This window comes from Heterocephalus glaber, unplaced genomic scaffold (assembly GCF_053883595.1).
Source record: "Heterocephalus glaber isolate CG9 unplaced genomic scaffold, H.glaber_assembly_v1.0 deba00000474, whole genome shotgun sequence".
NCBI classification, from domain to species: domain Eukaryota; kingdom Metazoa; phylum Chordata; class Mammalia; order Rodentia; family Bathyergidae; genus Heterocephalus; species Heterocephalus glaber.
This window is the reverse complement of record NW_028258146.1, coordinates 803,217-825,081: the sequence shown is the minus strand read 5'-3', so window position 1 is coordinate 825,081 and position 21,865 is coordinate 803,217. Positions and strand designations below refer to the sequence as shown.

The 21,865-nt window shown below is 37.2% G+C and overlaps 1 protein-coding gene across 7 annotated transcripts in view; it reads right to left on the bottom strand.

The window, feature by feature from the left end:
- LOC110346938 (endogenous retrovirus group K member 7 Gag polyprotein-like) overlaps positions 1–21,865 on the bottom strand; it is a 194,818-nt gene that overhangs the window by 147,298 nt on the left and 25,655 nt on the right. For 4 of the 7 annotated variants that reach the window (XM_087204385.1, XM_087204388.1, XM_087204389.1 and 1 more), the window contains exon 1: positions 413–9,287. The gene's annotated coding sequence lies outside the window, so the exon portion shown is untranslated. Of the gene's footprint in view, positions 1–412 lie in introns of all 7 variants that reach the window. The other 3 variants (XM_087204386.1, XM_087204390.1, XM_087204392.1) reach the window with 2 other exon arrangements.

Below are 21,865 nucleotides of genomic sequence, written 5' to 3'. Positions count from 1 at the left end.
ACTGATAATCTTTCCTGCCTGTCTTAACCTCTCTCCTGGTTTCCCAAAAAAAGGGAGATTCTTCAGTGAATTTTCATCAATAAGCTTAGGATTTAGTAAAACCAAAGCCTGGAAGAGAAGTAGCTCACAGGCAAATTCTGCTCTAACTGAACTTCTTTTTCAAACCATAAAAGAGCTGTTTACTTTGAAGGAACTGATATGGCGAAGGGGGGAAACTGAAGGAAATCCCCAAATAACTATAATTCTCAAGTATGCTGCTACACTGATACTATTCCATTACACTTCACAAAAGGCTTTGGATGATTGTTGTCATCTCCAGTTTTTAGAAGAATAAACTTAGAAGCTTTAAATGACTTATCCAAGATAAGCTTACTAGCACCGTGAAAAGACTCAACTTCAAAATCTGACTTACCTCAAGTCCATGCACTTTCTGAGTCTAGCTTTGGGGAAATGACTAAGGTGAGAATAATGGTTCGGCCATGGTGTACATATTGACTTGGTAGCATGAGCCAGCAAGCCTTCTTTGAGAGGAAAGTCTTCCCTCATCTGGGAAGGAGAATCTCAACTGGAATTTTCCTGGTGTAAAAGAAAGAATGAATAAGTTTGAAGTAATTTCAGGTTTGAAATAGAAACCTGAACTGTCTAACTGGGAGTCTAGAAAGGGAGGTGCCCTCAAACTCCTCACTCTAGGTCTTGGATTTTTCCACCTGTGAGTAATTCAACTTACTCCAAAAGGCAGGACATGTTTAGCACCAATACTTTTGAGCTGGGATTTTTTTTTAATAGAGTCCAAATGAAAATCCTTGTTCCTTTCATGGGACAATCTCTTCTTTAAATGCCAAAGATTTACTGTTTGATGGAGGAAATTCTGTCAAAATATGGTTCCCATTCCGGAGTCATTGGAAAACACATGGGAAGGATATATAGACTTCCTGGACACACGCATACATATACACATGCACACATGCACACACACACACATATGAATAACTTTCCTAAATAGTTTGATGATGACATTTGGAATTGATCTCATACATGTTAAACCCTCTGAAAAATCCATGTCTGTGAAGAGAAGCTTTAAATATTAGGATGCATTGTCTACAAAAGTCAAATACACCCTCTTGTGGTAATATGGCATATTTTATTTCCAGATGATTTCTATAATAGAGCTCTATAATAGAGCTCATGAGATGGTAGTTTGAAGAATAATGAGTACGGGAGAATGTCCTGTGTACTTAAAGTGTATTTATAATACCTTTATACTCTAACGTCAAAGCCATTTTTTAAAAGTATCATTTATATCTTCCTTATGGATCCTCATAATCTCCAATTTTCAGATGGAAAAAACTGAGACTCAGAAGTTTTGCATAACTTGTATAAGATGGCCTAAGTAGTAGAAAAATGAAATGAAACAAAGACTTTGAATGTCTTGCCTTTCTATCAAAATGACACACCATTCAGAAAGCTGATTCATCGATTTCCAAAACTTGAGAGGGCTAAGGCTGAAGAATTAATGAAAATTGAAAAAAGTTATTCCTATCATGTAACTAAATGAGGAAGTGATCACTACCCAGGCATGGGAAGAACTCCATTCATAATTTGGTTTTCCACCTAATGTATGTTGCTCATCAGCCAATCCACTGACATGTTTTGAACGCTGATATCTCCTCGGCTGTCCCAGGAGCTGAACAGTGATGACCAACACAGATAAAACTTTTGGCCTCATGAAGCATACATTCTGCATATATGTTAGTGGTCTGTTACTGTACATCCAATCACCACTAAGTCAGCAGGTGAAGACAACACCCATTTTTATTATACAATTGCCCACTATATAATTCTCCAAGTCAGAAGTCTTTTCATGATCAGTTCAGGATCCTGCTCAAGGCTAAAGTCAAAGTGTGAGCTAAGCTCTGCTCTTATCAGATATTCTGAAGAATCCACTTCCACATTTGCTATAGTTTGAATATATTCCCCAAAAGTTCATAGTTGTAAAGTACTTGCCAAATGCATCTTAATGGTATTGGGAGGTGAAACCTTTAAGAAATAATTAGGATTAGATATGATCATGACAGTGGGTCCCTATGATGGCATTAGTGGTTTTATAAGAATAGAAAGAGAGGCCGAAGCACTGTCTGGCCAGGTAATAGATAACCTTTCCCATGTTAGGATGCACCATGAAGGCCCTCACCAGATGCCAAGCAGAAGTCAGCACTGTACTCTTGAATTTTCTCCCCTCCAGAACTGTGAGTCAAATACAGTTTTAGTTTTAATAAACTCCCCAGGGTTATAGTTTGGATCTGGAATGCCCTTCACAATCCCGTGTGTTAAGGACTTGATCCTCAGCCCATGGTGCTACTGGGAGGCGGTGGAACCTTCAAGAAGTGAAGCCTAGCAGGTGTTTCGGTCATCGTGATGTGCACTTAAAAAAGAATAGAGGGACCCAGCCCCTCTCCTTCCTCTCTTTTCTCTTTTTCTGCCTTGAAGTAAGTAGTTTGCTCAACTATGTACTCTGAAAATGATGTACCTCTAAAGGCTGAAAGCAATGGGGTCAACTCATCATAGACTGACACCCTCAAAACTGTGAGCCAAAATATACCTTTCTCTTCATAAGTTATCTCAGATATTTGTTATGGTGACAGAAAGCTGACTCATGTCCCCCATCTCAGGTATTTTGTTATCACAACAGAAAATGAAATGAGTCAAGGTTAACTGAGGTTATGAGACTGCTGGCTCCAGTCTCTCGCTACCTTCCAGGGAGCTCTAGGCCCTATACACATTCCTTCTCACATAGCCCTCTCCGTCTTCAAACCAGCAATGACACAAACAGTGATTCTCATGCTCTCAATCCCTCTAACTTTGTTTTCAGGCCAGCCAGAGAAAACTCGGCTTCTGATATGTTCATGTAGTTAGATTAGTTTCATGAAGATAGTCACTCTCGTGCAATACACCATACTATAATCATAGGAATGAGATGTCACAGTAGTCTCAGCTTCTACCTACACTCAAGAAGGAGTGGGAATCAGAAAAAGGTGAATGTCATTGAAAGTCACTCTTAGACATCTGCCTCCCAGTGGGCAAGAGAATATTGAAACAAAAGCATAATGTTCGGTCACAAAATCTAAGAAAAAGGAGGATTCTATAAGAGGGAGACCTGAATACTGAAAACAAGCTAGCTACACCACAAGCTACAAAAAGACTACCCAGACCAAGAGTATCATCTTTAGAAAGGCCTTGAGACAGAATAAAATTGAGAGTACTCTGGGAATAGAAAGAAGCTCAGCAAGGGAGAAATTATGCAAGACAGAGCTAGAAGCTGAGCCCATAAAAAATAGGGCAAGACTTTCCAGGTCTTGGTAAGGAGTTTGAATTTCACCTTTAATATGTGTGACAACCTGTCACATTTTAAACTCAGGAATAGTATGATCTGATTTGTATTTTAAAAGATGATTTTAGATGGTAGGAGGGAAGGACTGTAAGGGAGGGGCCATAGAAATAGAACAAGTAACTGGGGGCACTCGATGAGTCCAATAGAGAAACGATGGCGACTGGAGTTATGATGAAAGGCACAAAGAGGGGTATTCCAAAGTTACATTGGAAGCTATGGCTGACAGGACTTCCTGATAGACTGTTAAGTTCTTTGCCACATACCATCACTCAGAATTGGGATTTTGTATCATTAATTAAAACATGTAATATCATAGATGGTAATGATATTATGATGGCAATGATATTATGATATCTATGGTTACATCTATGATGTAATATCATAGATGGTAAATATGACTAGGTACATAAGCAAGAGAATCAACTGGAGGCCAAGCAGGCATGAGAAGAGGTATCCATGACTGGCGACTGCACTAAGTACAGAGGAGACTCTCCCAGAGCATGTTAGAGAGAGGATGCTGCCCACCAGCCTTACACCTCCAAAGCAGGTAGCAGAGAAGGCTATTCTACAGGAAAATGAAATGCCTTACGCCAGACAGCTCCTTCCACTCAAGAATCTCCTTCTAGGCTACAAGAGACCACAAGATCTTTATCAGGAAGGGTGGGTGTGTGTGTGTGTGTGTGTGTGTGTGTGTGTGTGTTAGTAGGGATGGAACCCAGGACCTCTCTCATGCTAGGCAAGCACTGTACTCCTGAGCTGTATTCCCTGTGCTATTTTTTATTTTGATATAGGGTCTCACTTAATTTTCCCAGGCTGACCTCCAACTTTCAATCCTTCAACCTTAGCCTCCAGAAGATCTGAGATTACAGGAATATGCTACCACTCCCAGTAACAATTTTAAATATAAATTCTCCCTTTCTGTTGGTCTGCTTCTGAAAGGTCTCAAAAAGTTTCACACCAATTATTATCATATCTATGAGGAAGTCTTGGTAATGAGAAGACAAAGACTCACCTCTGTAAGAGTATATGGTCCTAAAGGAGAACAATATGTAGAATCAAAGCAAATTATTTCATTCCAGTGCAACTAACAGAAGACTTTTTGAAGAACTTTATCTTCTCAGGGACATTTAAGATGTTACTTCATTTAAAAAAAAGAAGAAGCACAGACCATCATAAAATAAAACAGACATTCACAGCTACCCTTCGTTATATAGAATATACACTCACATGTAAACGCTCACATAAATAAGACTTTCTTTTCTCCAGTCTGGAATTACTCAAATGAACATTGGCATTATCTCTATGTTCTATTCTATTATACTCAGCTGTAAAACCATTGTAGTCCCATTCCTCTTCTTAGACACTAGCTCTGCAATTATTCTACATCTGTGCACATTCTTTAAATTCTTCTTGCATCCATTCAGAAGTTACTATTTTAATAAGAGATCTTTTGTGGCCTCAAGACTTTAAAATACAATGCCATATTTTTGCACAAAATAAACCCTTAAAATTCCTTTCATCTCTTCCATATTTATATCTCCTTTCTTATTACTAACATAATATGATGTTGCTTTCTTTTTATGTCATCAAAATCAGAAGGGAAATATCTATTTTATTAGTCCTTTCATGTACCAACTTATGGTTTCATTTATCTTTTCAACTCTTCTTTGTTTTCTAGTCAGTCTATATAAGCTTTTTATCCTTATGAATCTCCACCTCTTGCTTTGTTTTATTTTGTTTTCTATTTTCTAATTTGTTATGTTATATAATTTATTTGTTCTTGGTCTTTTGTCAAAATTAAAGATAATCTGTATGATTTTCTGTAGACTTTAGTTATGTCTCATAGGATTTGGTAATGGCAAATTTTCTTTTTTATGACATTGAAGAAAAAAAATTTTTTCACGTATGATATGGTTAAGGGATTGTTATGAATGTTTTTCAAATTATACAAAATTCATTGTTGGTCCACTTTTCATTCTTGATTCCTAGTTTTATTGGTTTATGATGACAGACCTTTGTATTTTGGGTGAATTATTAAAGCTTTCTTCTGGTTAAGTATCATTGAACTTTTAAAGGTATTTCACAGACATAAGAAAAGAATCATATTTTCTTCCCATAGTCATGCTCTCTGTATTGGTAGATATATACTGAATAATGTAATTTAGATTGTATATTACTTTGTAGATTTTATTCAAATACTGAATAAAAATCTACTTATATTTTGCTATTTGACTTGTCAAACTTACATTAAAATTTCCCACTACAATTGCATTTTAAGATAAATTTCTTGGTATATTTAGTTCTTCAGACATTATAATTATTAATGAATGGTACTAACATGATTTGTCCTCTAGACAAAAATAAAGCCATATGCAGTAATTAATGGTAAATGAAGTAAGCACATAAATGTAAAAGTAAAAAAAGAAAAGGGAATATGACACTGAAGACTTTTCTAAGCAAGGCTATAAAAATCTAGAACCCATAAAGACATTTTTGGCCACAAAAAAATTTTAACCATTTAAAGACATAAAAAATCTACAAATAAAATCAAAAAGCAAATGACAATGAGTGTAATGATGAAGGATCCTAGGAAACTCCTTTTGGGATGTGGGTGCCCCCTGCTTGTCTCATACTGCAGTGACGCATTCTCTCTTTGATCACTAAATTATCAAATGAGCTAAAGCCTGAGTTACATATCTTCCCATCACTAAATCAAATACCTGAGATAAATCAATTTTCAAAGACTAAAGGTTCATTTTACCACATAATCTTAGAGATTCCACTCCATGATCAGTTGGCTTCCTTGCTTTTGAAACTTTAGTGAGGAAGAACATCATAGTGGGGAACCTGGGGCAGAGCAAAGCCACTCATCTCATGGCCAGGAAGTGAAAGGAAGCAAGAAGAATGGTCTAGGGTCCCACTATCCTCTTGAGGGCACACCTGCAGTGCCGCAAAGCCCTCCCAAAGGCCCTATCTTTTCATGATACTACCACCTCCCAATAATGCCAAGCTGGGGACTAATCCTCTACCACATAGGCCTTTAAGGGACACTTGAAATCCAAACTATAACAAAACCTGCAGACCTTAAATAGAGAAATTTTGTGCATTTAGATTAGCAACAGTTTCAATTTGTGTATCCACACTATATTTGAAATTTAAGAGAGGAATGAGCTTTATTAGAGTCATCTCAGAGAATGAGTGGATCTATTTGCCTAGCAACTCCAGCCTCTAAATATGTAGCAATCTCAAAAGAATTCATGGACAGCTTCCTTGGAAACAGCCCAAGTGCCCATCAGTTGGAAACTGGATGAAGAAGATGTGGGATTTTTTTATAAAATGGAGCACTACTCAGCCATAAAGAACAAGAAACTAGAGTCATTTATAGCTAAATGGATGCATATTGAGGCCATGCTCTTAAGTGAAATAAATAATACACACATGTGTAAATACCTAATAGTTTCTCCAGTGCGAGAAACTGAGAGTGTAAATAAGGATTAAAAGGATTAATAACTAACAATTGATACTTTGAAATAGGAAAAGGTCCAAAGGGGTAGGGGTGGTGGGAGGAGATGGAGAAAGGGAAGAATGGAAAGGAAAAATTATGAGAAAAGAAAAACAAATGGAAATGAAGTATGTAAATAGGGAAGGGTGGAGGGGAGAAGGGCACACAGGTAATGGGGAAAAAATAAGAACCCAGATACATCGTGTACAGGTGCAAGCACCCAATGATAAATGTAAATATATTGTATACCTAAAATGTGCCAATAAAAGAATTTAAGCAAAAAAAAAAAAAAAAAAAAGAATCATGGGCAGCTTAAAATTACAAAACCCTGGGCCAGGGACTTAGCTCAGTGGTTCCACCACCTGCCTCATAAGCACAAGGTCCTGAGTTCAATCCCCAGTACAAAAAAAAAATTACAAAATCCTACAAAAGTAAGGGTTATTTCAAGAGCAGATGGGGACAACCCATCACACACCAAGTTCTTGATGATGACTTTTGAACTAGTTGAAAATTGCTGACAGAACTGATGAGGAAAACACATACCTTCAGAAACAAATTTTTTGGAATACACAGACAGACCTTTGAATATACAGATCTTCAAAACCTATATTTAAGACCCTTTCTACTGTAAGCATAGTGAAAAGTTGTAACCCTTTACTCTTTGCTGAGTTAGTGATTGCTATAGTTTGCATTTGATTAATTCCCCAAGGGCTCATGTATTAGAAGCTTGGTCACCAGTGTGGTGCGACCTTTAAAAGGAGGAAACTATGGCCTCAATGTGCATCTATTTAGCTATAAATGTTTCTAGTTTCTCATCTTTTATGGCTGAGTAGTACTCCATTTTATTAAAAAAAAAAAATTTTCTTTATCCAGCCTCCAGTTGATGGGCAATTGGGCTGCTTCCAAGTTTTAGCTATTACAAACTATGCCGCTATGAACATGGGTGCACATATATCACTGTGGTATGATTCTTTTAATTCTTTGGGGAAGATCCCCAGCAAGGGAATAGCTGGGTCAAATGGGACTTGCAGTCCTAGTTCTTTGAGGTACCTCCATACTGATTTCCACACTGTTTGCATCAATCTACACTCCCACCAGCAGTGGAGCAGTGTTCCTTTTTCCCCACAACCCCACCAGCATTTGTTATTGGTTGATTTCTTGATAGCCGCCATTCTTTCTGAAGTGAGGTGGAATCTCAGTGTTGTTTTTATTTGCATCTAAATAGGTCACATATGTGTAAATACTGAATAGTTTCTCTGATGTGAGAAACTAAAAGTGTAAATAAGGATCAAAATGTATAATAGATAATGTGAAATCAGAAGAAAATGTCTAAAGGGGAAGGGGAAGTGGGAAGGGTAGGGGAAAAGAAAGAAAGGAAAGGAATAAATATGAGAAAAGTAAAAAATAGAAACAAAGTCTTTGTAAATAGGGAGGGAAGGAAGGATTTAAGGGAGGGCAGGGGAATGGGGAAAAAAATAAGAACCAAGATACATCATGTAAAGGTGCAAATTCCCAATGATGAGTGTCATTATATTGTATACCTAAAATGTACCAATAAAATTAATGAAAAAATAATTAACAAGTTTTTATAATAAAATGAGAGGTCCCAGAAAAAAAGAAAAAAGCTAAACCAAAGATAGCCTCATTAAAAAAAAAAAAAAAGGTGGGATCTAGTGGGAGGTCCTTAGATCTTGGGTGAGTGTCCTCAGGAGGCACTAAGGGAATTCTCTTGGGAACCCTTGTGTACAATCTGGAAGAGCAAGTTGTTACAAAAGCTTGAGCCTGACCGCAGAATAACTGTCTGACTTCCTGTCTGGCCATGTGATCTCCCTCTGTCAGATACTGTCATCATTATGATGCCCTCTATCATGAGATCCTCACTAAAGCCAATCTGATGCCATTTAACCTCCATTTAACCTCCAGAACTGTGACTTAAATAAATTTTTTTCTCTATAAGGTTATCCAACCTCTCATATTTTGTTATAATAATAGAAAATGGACTAATACAAAGATCTGTCTTTCTTGAAGACAAAAAGATGACACTGAAGTCTGCTGTTTTGTGTTCAAACTTGTGAGCCTGGTTTCTCAATATAAGTTACAGGAAAAATAAGATCTGCTCTTAGACACTGGTACTGGACAATACATCTTTAATCAAACTAACAGAACTAGTAAAACATTGAAAATTCAAATGGCAGACAAATGGTTAATATTCCAAGATGAAGAGTACCCATAAATCAAAAAAGAAAAGACAAGTCAAAAGAAAATCAGCCAAAATTGATAGCAAGTAAGCCACAGAGGAGAAAAACATAAATGACTAGTAATTATATTAAAAGATTTTCAACTAACAGTCAAGAAAATACAAATAAAGCAACAAAACTGGCTTATGCCCACAAAATTGGCATAAATTAAATAAACCATAATATCAATTGCTAGGTAACATTTAAATAAATGAACATTCATTGTTGCTATGAATATAAATTACTATAATATCTTTGCAAATATTCTAGCAAAACCCACTGAAAGTTAAAATATATAAAGACTCATTCCTATAATCTCACATTGGGAGATCTAATCTATAAAAATAAATGCACTTGTGAAATTATAAAAACAATGGCATTAATTACATCATATCCAAAATATTTGTAAAAATTTCCATCATCAGTTAGAGGAATGCTTAAAAAAAACATGATTTGTTTGTGTTGGAGAATATTATTAAGGTATACAAAAGGATCGGGATCTGTATCTGTTAGCCCACGTAATTTTCCAATAATACATTAATTAAATATAAAAAATACTAAAACAAAAGATGTGATAAACAAATATATTACATTAAGACAAAAGAAATAAACAATATATAGAAAAAAGAATAATAGTTGTATGTTCATAATAGTGCATCCTCATATACATGTATGTGTACAAGTATATATTTACTGATAATCTTTGAAAGCCTGAAGAATTTTCAGCAAATATTTTTGAAGTAGTCTTTAATTTTTTAGAAATTATTTCTTCTTTATAGTTTTCTAATATTGTTTGAAGCACAAAACATGTTTTTATAATAAAAAGCTGTTTTCATATTAATAAATAATTCATGGGGAACTTATAAATAAACTTGGAGAAGAGTTGACATTTTTACAGTATTTTTTTCTTCTGTAGGATAACAGGAATTATTACATGCATTTGAGGCCCCACTTAGTGCCTCTCAGATAAGTTATATAGTTTTCTTCATGTACTCATTGGTATTATATATATCTTATTGATTATGTTAATTAGATCTGTTTTTAATTTAACTTTCAACTAGCTATGGCTGGTATACAGTAAAGGGATTGAATTCAATGTATTTCTGAGGGACTCATCTTGGTTTTGTGATTTACATCAATAGAGGCACATTTGACATCTTGCCCATAACAGTGACATTTGTGGTTTGTTTCTGAAAGACTTTTTTTTCTCTTCTTCAGACAGTAGCCTGTGGTTGCTGATTAATAATTTTTGTAGGAATCTTTCAAAACTTTTTTAAACATATATGAAGAATTTCATATCATCTTTTCCTCATATTAATACAGTCATTATGACTAATCCATTTCTGGGTTTCTGAATTAAACAAACAAAACCTCCTCCAGATATAATATTCTTCTATCATACTGATTATATTGTTAGTTTTTTTCTTAAGATTTTCCAATATTTACTTATAAGTTATTTTTGTGTGTAGTTTTCTGGATTTATAAGCTATGTTTGTCAGAATTTCTTAGCTATAGTCTGCTAACTTCACCAAATGCACTGGAAAGTTGTCCATTATTTTTTGCTCTTTTAAGTGTTTGAATTGTATAAAAATTCTTTTTAAAAAGATCTGTTAGACTTCAAGTCTCTGTAATATCCAATATTTTTTGCAAAGATATTGTAGATTACTTTTATCATCTAGTAGAGTGAGTGCTTTAAAATACAAAATATGTTCAAGAAGACTAATGATAAAATAAAACATGATAAATTAAATGAAAAATGAGTTTTAGAAATTATCTGTGTGGAATAATTCCAAATAGTTATAATCACACACATTCAAACAAACTGGAAATAAATATAATAGAAAATTAACAGAGGTTACTTCTGGGGAACAGAATGACTGGTGGTTTTCTTTGTTCCTTTTTTTCTTTGATCTTTCTTGCATAACTACTCTTTCCACCATACACATAGACCATTTTTTCAATTAAAAGTTAATTCGTGATTTTTTAAAGATGTGATGCTCTTAAAAGTAAGACCTGAGTAAGTAAGAATGTCAATGATACCAGATTTTTTTCTCTCTCTCTCTAGTAGTGAGGATTGAACTCCGAGCCTTCACACCAAGCCCTTTTTAATTATTTTATTTTGAGACAGGATCTCACTAAGTCGTTAAGTGTCCCAGGCTAAGTTCAAACTTTTGATTCTCTTGCCTTGGCCTCCCAAAATGCTGGTATTAGAGACTTAGAACCCTATGACCCTGACTAACACATGCTTTTTTGTACAGTTGGATGCTTACAAAGGAATACATTTAATGAGAATGTAGATTGTGTTGTTCATCTCAGCATCTATTTGCCTAGTGAGATTTGATCATGTTTTTTCTCCGATCCATTAATGTATTGCTATGGTTGGGATATGGATGCTTCCCCAAACGACTCATATGTTGGATGCTTGGTCCTCAGTGCAGCAAGAAGAGGTGGTGAATTCTTAAGTGTTGTAGCCTGGTAGGAGTTGGTTGGCCACTGGGGAACTGCCCTGAGGTGGGATTAAGGTCGTTCTATTGAATCCTGAGTTAATTCTCACAACATGAAGTCCTCAGAGCTGAGGTGCCATGTAGGTGCACTGTGAGTGCCAAGCTCTTGAATCTCCACATTGTGAGCTGAATAAAACTCTTTTCCTTATGAAATACCCAGCCTCAGTCATTTTGTTACAGAAATAAAAAACAGATTAATGCAGGTATCAAAGAGGAAATTTTAAAAGAGTAGAAAGCCACAGGTATAATGTTCTTAAAGGAGAAAGATCAGCCAAATCTACCAAATTCAGTTGCCAACCAGAAAAAAGTTCCAGCACCTCTGATTAACTCATTTTATAGAAATTCCTAAGAAAAAAGGCAGCCATTTAGAAAGATGCTGCCATATTAGTATTTCACTACAGCTGAACCTTGATGGTAATCAAATGGTGCCAGTTGCTCAGCACAGAAGTGAAATCACAGACCTTTTGAAGAGACATTGAAAACAGACTTAATGCAGCCCAGACACCCTCCACCCCATCTGCTTTACTTATATTTGTGCTGGTGACTTCCTCTAGCTCTGGCTCCACAGTGTTCTGAACTCCCCAGTCCATCTCCACAGAGAACCTCTCCCAGACAGCAGGTGCATCTGAGCCTGTCGCTGGAAGACAGCTCCTGAGATAAGGCAGGGGAGAGGAACTGCCCATCCATCTCTTTTAACTTGTTTCTCTCTGATATCCAAACATCATTAACCAAGTGAAAAATTCAGCAAAACCAGCTGCAAGGCTTCATGTTGACAGAGAAGTAAACTCATTTTCCTTAGGGCCAGACAGGACCATGAATGTTCATCCACCTACGCACATGCACACACACACCACACACACACTCTCCAGCTTGGCCCACCTCTGGCTTCCATGTAAATGGTATTATTTGTATAACCGAATGCCTTTGGGCTGTTATCTCAGTGCATGAAAATGCATATAAAACACGTTGATCCTCCCACTACACCTCTAGTTTTGCCTGCACTGCTTCCTCTACAGCAGATGGATGGATGGATGGATGGATAGTACTCTTTATTTCATCTACATCCTGGGGGAGGGGGTACTGACAAATTCCTAAACCTATTTCCTTCCAAGGCTGCCCCTAAATCTCTCTCAGATGCTCTGTCTTTGTGTACGTCTCTCCTCTAGCAGTTCATACTCTTGCCTCCCACAATAAATGGGAGCTCTGGAAATATTAATAATTATACCACCAGGTAGCATTTAATGCTCTCTACTGTGCTAAGCATCTGATATTTCTTTCCTTTATTACAATATTTATGTAGTTTCTTGTTTTTACATCCTTTTTATCATTCTACAAGCATTCTATTTAATACTTCATTCTACATGCCTTTTACTTAAAATATTTATATCATTTCTTACACTAACTCACTGGTAGAATCTATCATTCTCATTACACTGATGTGTAAATTGAGGTTTAAAGGAATTTATTAACCTGCCCAATGCCACTAGCTAATGGATAGTAAGCACTGATCATGGTTTGATACTGGGAATACAGGATAGGCAACTCTAATCTGAAAAAGTGAGGAAGGAATGGATGAAGTGAGTGCACGAATACGGTATCCACATCCCTCCAAATGCAGTTCCCCTCTCACTTCTGTATTTTTTTTTAATGAATATGGCTAAACCTAACCATTCCGCCCATAATTGTGGCTCAACAGCTTTTGGGCACTAAGCAGAATCAATGTTTGTTTGTTTGTTTTGTTGCATCTCCTTGCTGCAGGGAGATTAAGTGACTTTACACTATTGTGGAAAGCACAATGGAGAGTCAATTTTTACTCGTTTTCCAAGAATAAGTCCCCCATGAAAGAATGATCCTCTGGTAAGCTTTCTCCTCCCTGGAAGCTTTGACTCCTGGAGGTCTGGTTTGATTTGACTTTAAATAAATAAAGAAACGTGACATCTATTTATCCTCAAGTATCCTGAATGAAAAATCTTTTACAATTTTTCTTTTCCTTTCCTTCTACCGTGATATTGTCTCAGACCCTTACCTCACATCAAGACTGAGCAAATAACCTTCTCACCATAAATTGAAGGATCTCAGGTAGGGGGATTTGACAGCTGACCAATAACATATGCCCCTCTCTTTACACCTCTGAAAAGACAATGAAGTTCAGAGCTCTAAAGGGACTTTAGTGTTGCCAAGACAAGCAGATCCTGAGCCGCTGGCCTCTTGGCTGGTTCCTGTTTCCACACTAGGCTGCTGCCTGTTTTTTTTGGGCTTGCACTCTCATTTCCTAAGGCCATTTTTTAGACTCTTTCCTATGTTAAAGTAGAACTAGGCTTGTTCAAGAATATAGGAAATTGTATATCTTAAATATCAAACTGACTGTGCAAAGCAGAAAGATTACATCTCCTATAAATCTTCACTCAGTACTGGCGGCCACAAGCCCATTCATTGTCATATTTTGTGGTCATACCCGCCACCGTGTGGAGATATCTGGTACTGCATGCATTCGAATAAAATCCTCACAAACCTTGGGTTGAAGTTTGCTTAAAAATAATTTGACAAATAAATTTTGATCCACTTTGTTTTCTGTGTCTGAGCAAAGAGTCAGATTTCACTGGCTGAAGTGATAGTGATACAGGATATAAAGAGATTCCAGAGGAAAGAAAAAAGGAGAATCCTGCTAAAATCCATGACTGCTTGTTTCCCTTGAAAATGTGGAGCAGGGAAAGGTCTTCAGAAAGAGCAATTAAGAACTGTTCTTATAACTTGCTTATTATAAACTAATGCTAGTAGGATCTATGTTGGAATGACACCTTGCCAGGCCCTATGCCTTTCACACATACTTCACCATTTCTCAAAGCCATCCAGGCTTTTATAATGCAACCAACATTCATGAATCTCATTTGAATTAGCTCATAAAAACACCTTTTAAAAATCCCTCACTGACTCATAGAATCTCCAAGCTGCACAGTGATGTACGCAAGCCCACTTGGCTGTCTACAGTGGCTCTAGCACTCCAGCATCTTCTAGAACTCCGGGAAATTTAATCTGTAAGCATGGAAATACAGAGTATAAATGAAAATATACCTTACATGAATACATTTGCCCACTTTACAAGTTGAATTAATAATCATTTTCAGTAAAGCAGAAGCAGACCATTTGTGAATAGATTTCAATGTCTCTTCCAAAATGTACCAGTTAAACTGCATGTATGATATACATAATTTTTCGTATGTGAGTCCGAAATGGGCATTTGTTCATGTGAGTGTTCAGTGAGGTTACTTTCTCCAGAAACTATCAAAAGTGGCTGAAAAATTAAGACCATTTTTTGCTTGAAATAACCAGAAGTCCAGAAGCAGGACATTTTCAAAGCTGGCTCAACACTGGCAACAAAGACTCAAGCTCTTTTTATTTTTCTACACCAGTGCCCATCTTCAGTGTATCAGCTTTGACCCTCTACTGAAAAGAGGGATACTTGCACCTAAATGTCTCTTCTGAGAATACTTCTGAAGCTTCCAACAGACTTCTCCTCATTCCATCTGCCAGGATTGGCCATATGCTCTCTCAGCCACAGGAAAGTATTCAGGAGGTACCATGTTCAGCCCTGCTGTAGGAAGTAGGTCCCAGGAACTGGGGGATGCGTTGTTAAATGACCATTCAGTAGACCCTAATTATGCACCTAGTAAATCTTAACTTTACACAGTCCAACCAAATGATTATTGTTTTTTTCTTTTTTAATGCTTATGTTATCAGCATTACATTTGAATTTTCCCTGTATCATCTTACCATTTAGCCCACTGACTATCCTTCCTCCTCTACACACACACACACACACACACACACACACATATTCACACATGTACAGCTTCACTGCATTTAGAGAACAAATATGTATGAGCTAGACACTTTGCAATAATGCAAGAGAGAAGAAGCCTGTAAGAATAGTTTTTCCACTATCCCTTCTTCTATGAAGTCAACTTTATTTATGGATTGACTGTAAGGAGGAGAAGAATGAGAAGCAGGCAGGGTGGAAGGAGCCCAATACTCAGAGAGCTCCTGAGATAGTCCTGGGACTGGGGCAGAATGCAGCTGGGCTTTGCCTTGGTCTGCTCTTCCAGTAGTCCCCCAAAATGGGCCATCTCTCAGCAAGTAGCAGGCAGCAGCTGTTCTTCCCTGTGGTTTGGAGGGCAAGTGCTCAACCACTACCACCACACAAGGAGCAGATGAGGTTGAGCTGTAAACCTGGCTGTAAGGACAGGCAAAGAACTACATAAGAAGGTCTTTGGCTCAAGCACATCTTCCCTCACGTTTGCAGATCACTGAAACTGTTCAGATGGAGTCACAGCTTTTTAGTATTTAGAGAAAAGTATAAAAATTAAAGATTAATATAATTCTGAATAACACTGCCTCCAGATAATCTGGAGACTGGAGCTGGTCCAGGGGAAGGAGTTGGTAATGGGAAATGGCAGCCTGGCAAGACTGAACCAGAAGAGTGGAGCTGAGATTTCATATTGGGTGAGTTATTTAACTTCTCTGACCTTCAGTTTTTCCTTCTTGAAAATGAAGCCATGGATATTCACCTCTTGAGATCATAAATGTAATCTCAGGCCATGCTTCTTAAGTATAGAACATATCCTCTGGATAAGGCCAGCATTGGTCCATAGGTTTTGGATTTTTGGCTGTTATAGCTAATATTTTGAGAAACACTGAACTTTCTGAGACCAAATACATCCCTAAATATGTTTATAGCTCTAGAGATTTCAGGTATTTCTCCTAAGTTCAGAATCTCTTAGCTGTTTCTCTTAAGGATAATTCCCTGGACATTCTTTATTGTTATGGCCTATGTTTAGATGTCCCCCTCCCCAAGCCTCATAGGTAGGGCTTTTGGGAAGTGACTGGATCGTGGATGTGTGATACTGGATTAATCCACTGGTAGTTTATAGGTTTATAGGTGGGTGTGATGTTGGAAGGGGAAGCCTGGTAGCAAGGGTTGAGTCATTGAGGGTATGGCCTATGGCCTGAAGAATATATATATACATATATATATACACATATATACACTATATATATATATATATATCCATCCCACCTTGAGCACTTGCTGCTTTCTACCTGCCATGCCATGAGCTGTTTGTCCTCTCCGTGCCTGCCTGCCATGCTGCCCCTGCCTTGGAGCCAGCTAATAATGGACTGAATCCTTTACAAACTATGAGCCAAAATAAACCTCTACTCCTTTAACTTGTGGATTTCAGGTATTTTTGTCTCAGCAACAAGAAAATAGCTAAGACATTTATAATTCTCTGAGATTCCTTACAGTTCTATGAGAGTGTCCACCCTCGTCAACATTCTCCATGCCTCACTAAACAATTTCTTATAAGGAAGAAATAAGTTTCTCAAAGTCATCTGAACATGAAAAGAATGTACCAGATCCCTAGGGAATCAAGTAATTGGCAGCTGAACCATCACAAACTCTACAGGACTACAGTCCGCCTGCTTCTAAGTCTCTGAGAGTGTTAGCTCCTGAGCTGCTTCCACACGTCCTGACTACTTTAAAGTCACCTTTAGACAGAGGCTCTGTTTTAAAATAGATTTCCTCCCTCTGTGGGAGGGCTCCCTAGTTTTTTGATGAGTGGATTCTATTTTGTATGCTTACATATAGTACATATTGGCATTGAGGGCTCCCTAGGTTTTGATGAATGATATCCGTAATATAATTATGATTTATAACTAAATAATATATGATACATATAGTTAACAATTAATTATGTCTCACTACCAGAATGAAAGTTATTTGGGCAAAAATGTGTTTTACCCATCTTTCTGTGTATAAAATTAAGTTTTAAATAAATACTAATTAAATGGATGAATCTGTCACAAACTTGCTATCGAAATAGATACACATTATTAATTCTTAAAAAGGAGACACTTAAGTATTTTTAAAAGGTAATAAAGCCATCCATTTTCCATAAGAAAGAAAGAAATGATTTATAATCTTTATGTTTTTTCTAAACAATTCACAAATTCTAAACCCATAAAGAAACATATTGATTAGTTTGATCAAAAAGGGTTCTTAAAAATCTCTGTGTTATCAGAAAAATAAGATCATAAACAAAATTAGAGACAAACAACAAACTGGAAAAAGTAAGAGGAATGCAAGAGCTAGACAGTTAAAGCCCTTCATTTGCCAAGCATTTATACAAATCAATAGCAAAAGGTGAACAAACGGAATAATGAACAAAGGACAAGCAGTTCATGGAAAATAAGAAATACAATGCCCAGTTATCATATTAAAATGATTTATTTAGTTCACAATTAGAGAAATGAAAATATAATTTTTGCTGTTCAGATTGGCATTTCTAAATATTGCTAACACTATATACTGAATAGAGTGTGAATAAAGAAGAATTCTCATGAGATAGGATAGGGTATAAATAAATTTCTGCGACTTCCTGGAGGGAACTATGACCATATCAATGAGGGTTTTAAATATATATGCCCTTTTAGCCAGTGTCCTACTGCCAAATACGTTGCTTATAGATATGTACCTTAAACACCATCATATGCAAAAGTGTACAGGATTCTTCTTGCGAGGATTGTCCGTTAAAAGTAATGAAGGGCTAAATTTGTCCCTATTCTTTTTTCTTTTGTTTTTCAGCGTATGTTAATGAAGCTAATGAGTTTTGTAAAGTTAAATCAAATTGTCAGAGTGTCTTATGCTAGACAACTTGGAACCTGATGCATACAATGATCATTAAATTAATGCTTTAATATTTTAAAATAGCTCTATAGATGATGAGGAAGTGGTTTTTAAATTTTTCTAAAAATGAATACTGTGTTGAAAATTCTGCAAAATGTGACCTCACCACTGCCCTTCATGAATTACAAAGTACCTTGGCCTCAAATGACCAAATTGTGTCCCACCCCTCCCAGAACATGCAGCACTGTCATTTGAAAGATCTGCTACTTTGTTCTTACTATTCCCTGTAGTAAATGCCCTCCCTCTTTCCCCTTATCATCTATTTGAAATCTTACTCTGTTCTTCAAAGAACAATTCATATGCTACCCTTTTTGTGGAAATGTCCAAGCCTTCACAGTTCCAGACAGGGAGTTCTCCTATTCCATTCATTTCATTCCAACTCATACTATAGTTAACTAACTTATACTGGCTGATGGCATTGTCTGTGTTGCTACAGAATTCTCCGTAGTATTCAGAACAGCCTTACACAGGGTAGATACTGAATAAATTAAAAATCACTCAATTCCTACCTAAACTGAGAAAAGAAAGAAAAGCAATAAGAATGGAGAAATTAATCCAAGTGGTTTGGTGGAAAAGTGAAGTCAGATGTGCAGCATATCAAGTGGTGATCTAGTAAACCTGGGAACTCACCCCTTCTAAGGGAGGTGAGAAGCCCTGATGTATACATTGACCAATTTCCTTGGTATAAATTCTTCTATCATGGTTCATTTCAAATTACCCATATAAAGCCACAGAACTCAAGTTGGAAAGAGATGCATATAATCAGCTCTCTTGAGCCACACTGATCCAATGTTTCGGTCTCCAAAAGCAAAGTTACATCAATCACTGTGCAGTGAAACGCATCCTATATAGCAATTCAGGAGTCTTAACTCTCAGATCAAATAAGATGACTTGGTTTACATACACTTTACATCTTATTTTGAGGCATTCAAGGCAATCTTCTCCAAAATATGACACCTTGACCTATTTAATATTTAAGATGAAGGAGCTTGAGAAAACAACTGACGCAGGAAATTTCCTTGCCTTCTCCCAGAGGTAGATCATAAAATCTGTAAAGGATTTTCTGTCCTTCCACAGAAGCAGGTCACAAGCTTCCCCTGTAATAAGAACTGCCCTCCCCACACTCACAGGAAAGGAACATCAGCCTCATCGACAAAGACGAAGGGACAGAGCATCTGAATGAGCAGGCCTTTCTAAATTTGTCCAGATTATCTCGGGGAGCTCATGCCTTGTGCATAGCTTTCCACTTTTCACCAAACCTCATATTAAAACACACAGGTTTAACTGTTTCTTTGAGCTTTCATTTCCTTGTGAAGCTCTCTTGACATGTAAAACTCACATCAAACAAATTTGCTTGATTTTCTCATTAATTTGTCTTTTGTTACAGTTGCCTTAGACATGAATTTAGAAGAGTGAATATGAGCAATATGGAATGCACTGGAGCCATGTATTTAAATTACAGACTACTTTCTACTAGCCTTTTAATAAGTAGATATTCTTAATTCTACTCATGCTACCTACAGTAGCTATCTATAGCCATGTTTTTAACATATTATTGTTCACAAAACCCTCAAGGAATGAAATAGTTGGGTCCCCAGCTCATTCTATGTGAGTGCTGTGTACTTAGAATAAATATTGGAATATCTGAAGTTGGCTGTTTTCAGCATTCCACATTCAAGACATCTTAAATGAATGACCATGTAATGCCTCAAACTTCAGTAATAATTTTCCTCTAGTATGATCTTAGCACCTAGATGTGATGCTATGACAGGTCTGCATTATTTGAGTAAACTGATTGAAAAAAATCAAGAGCTTATTGAGAATGTCCTTTAATCTAACAGCTGCACCATTTGAGCACATCCACATTTCAGTCTTTGAGGGAGAAAATACAGTAAAAATGAAGTCAAGCTGGGATTGTCAAACTAAGTTAGCAGCTCTAAATGAAGGCACATGAATCTGCCTTTCAGTTGTATGGAAAATCTGCCAGAGGCTAAACTTTGTTGTTAGATTGGCCTAACAAGTAAAACAGGGTAGCTGGGCTAGGAAAGAGGGGAAAAGAAGAAAGGGAAGACAAATGTGGCTTCCTGTGGTTTTATGAGGCCCACATCAGCCTTAGGAAGTAGGGACTTTGGGAACAACTAAACATATGCAAATGAAATGCAACTTTTCAGAGGGAATGTGTTAAGTTACTTCATTAGGACTGAGACCAAGGGCAGGCGGTCCAGAGGTAATGCAAAGTAGATCTGAGGGCTTCTTTTTGTTTGCTTCCAGGTCTGCAGGGCAGTGGGAGGAAAGGGTGAAAAGGCGAACGGAGATGTCCTTGAAAGGAAGCAGAACCTGTAAACTCTCCCAAGCACTTTTGGCTTGAATATGGGCTTTTGTCTCCTAAAGGCCATTGCTCTGCTCCCTGAGAGTCCAGTAATGAAGCACTTGATTAAGACCTCATTAAAAGTTCATTGACATTCATCATGACCAGAGCCATTACACACCCACAGCCCAGGGAGATGGAAAGAGGATGGGACGGCTGGGAAGCAGAAAGCCTGAGCATGAATGCCCTTTCTTCCACTCCACAGCCTTGTTTTCAGGGATAAATTTTTTATTTTCTTGGGTTACCTCCTCATCTATAATGCCAATAATGCTGCTATAAGAACATGCTTTGAAAGTGTTTGTCACTGTGTGTGTCCTCGTTTTTACCTTCCATGTCTTTCTTGTCTTCATCTGCTTGTTACAGCCCCTTTAAGACCTGCAAGAATGTTTATTTCTTGCCTCACATGCTGTGATGCATCCTGAGACAGGAAGTGCTCCTGAGAGATACAGATTATGGGGAAAAGAGCACCTCTATCTCTGACAGGTCACCATCACACACTGGAGCTCCAGGAAGGACAGATGGCAAGTGGCTTTCAGCTTCCCTAGACTTGACTGGACACTGCCCAAAGCCCATTCATAGACAACAGTGACAGCCAGAGGTGCCCTGTTGTCCAAATATGAGCCCCTACTGTAAGATCCAGAGCCAAGGCCAGTAGCAAAACCCAAAGTGTCTGACAGAACATTCATTCCTTCAGATTGCTGCCCTTCCATTGCAGGAAGACCCATGGCTTTTAATTCTATATTTTAATTGTAAACTGATGAAAGTATGATTCAGAGCTCAAAAACCAATGAAGCAAGTCTAATTCTTCCCTACCAAGAAGTCAGTATTTATATCTCTATTAATACCCAGTGTCTGTGTGGCTTTTGGTGATGATAATAGTGGTAGTGGTTAGTGACAAAGATTATTTGCTTAGCCAAATTTTAAACTCCTGAAACTTCTACTAGAGCTGAAGTTCTTTATAAGATCCACTTTAGTCACTTTAGCAAGAGCCCCTCACTCTCAATATCTGATCACCTTTAATATCTGATCAGGTTCCTCATTCCTCTTATCTCAGGTGACATCTGGTCATCTAACCAAGAGATTAAAATGGATCTTTAAAAATTAGGTTTTTGTTAAAAATAAGC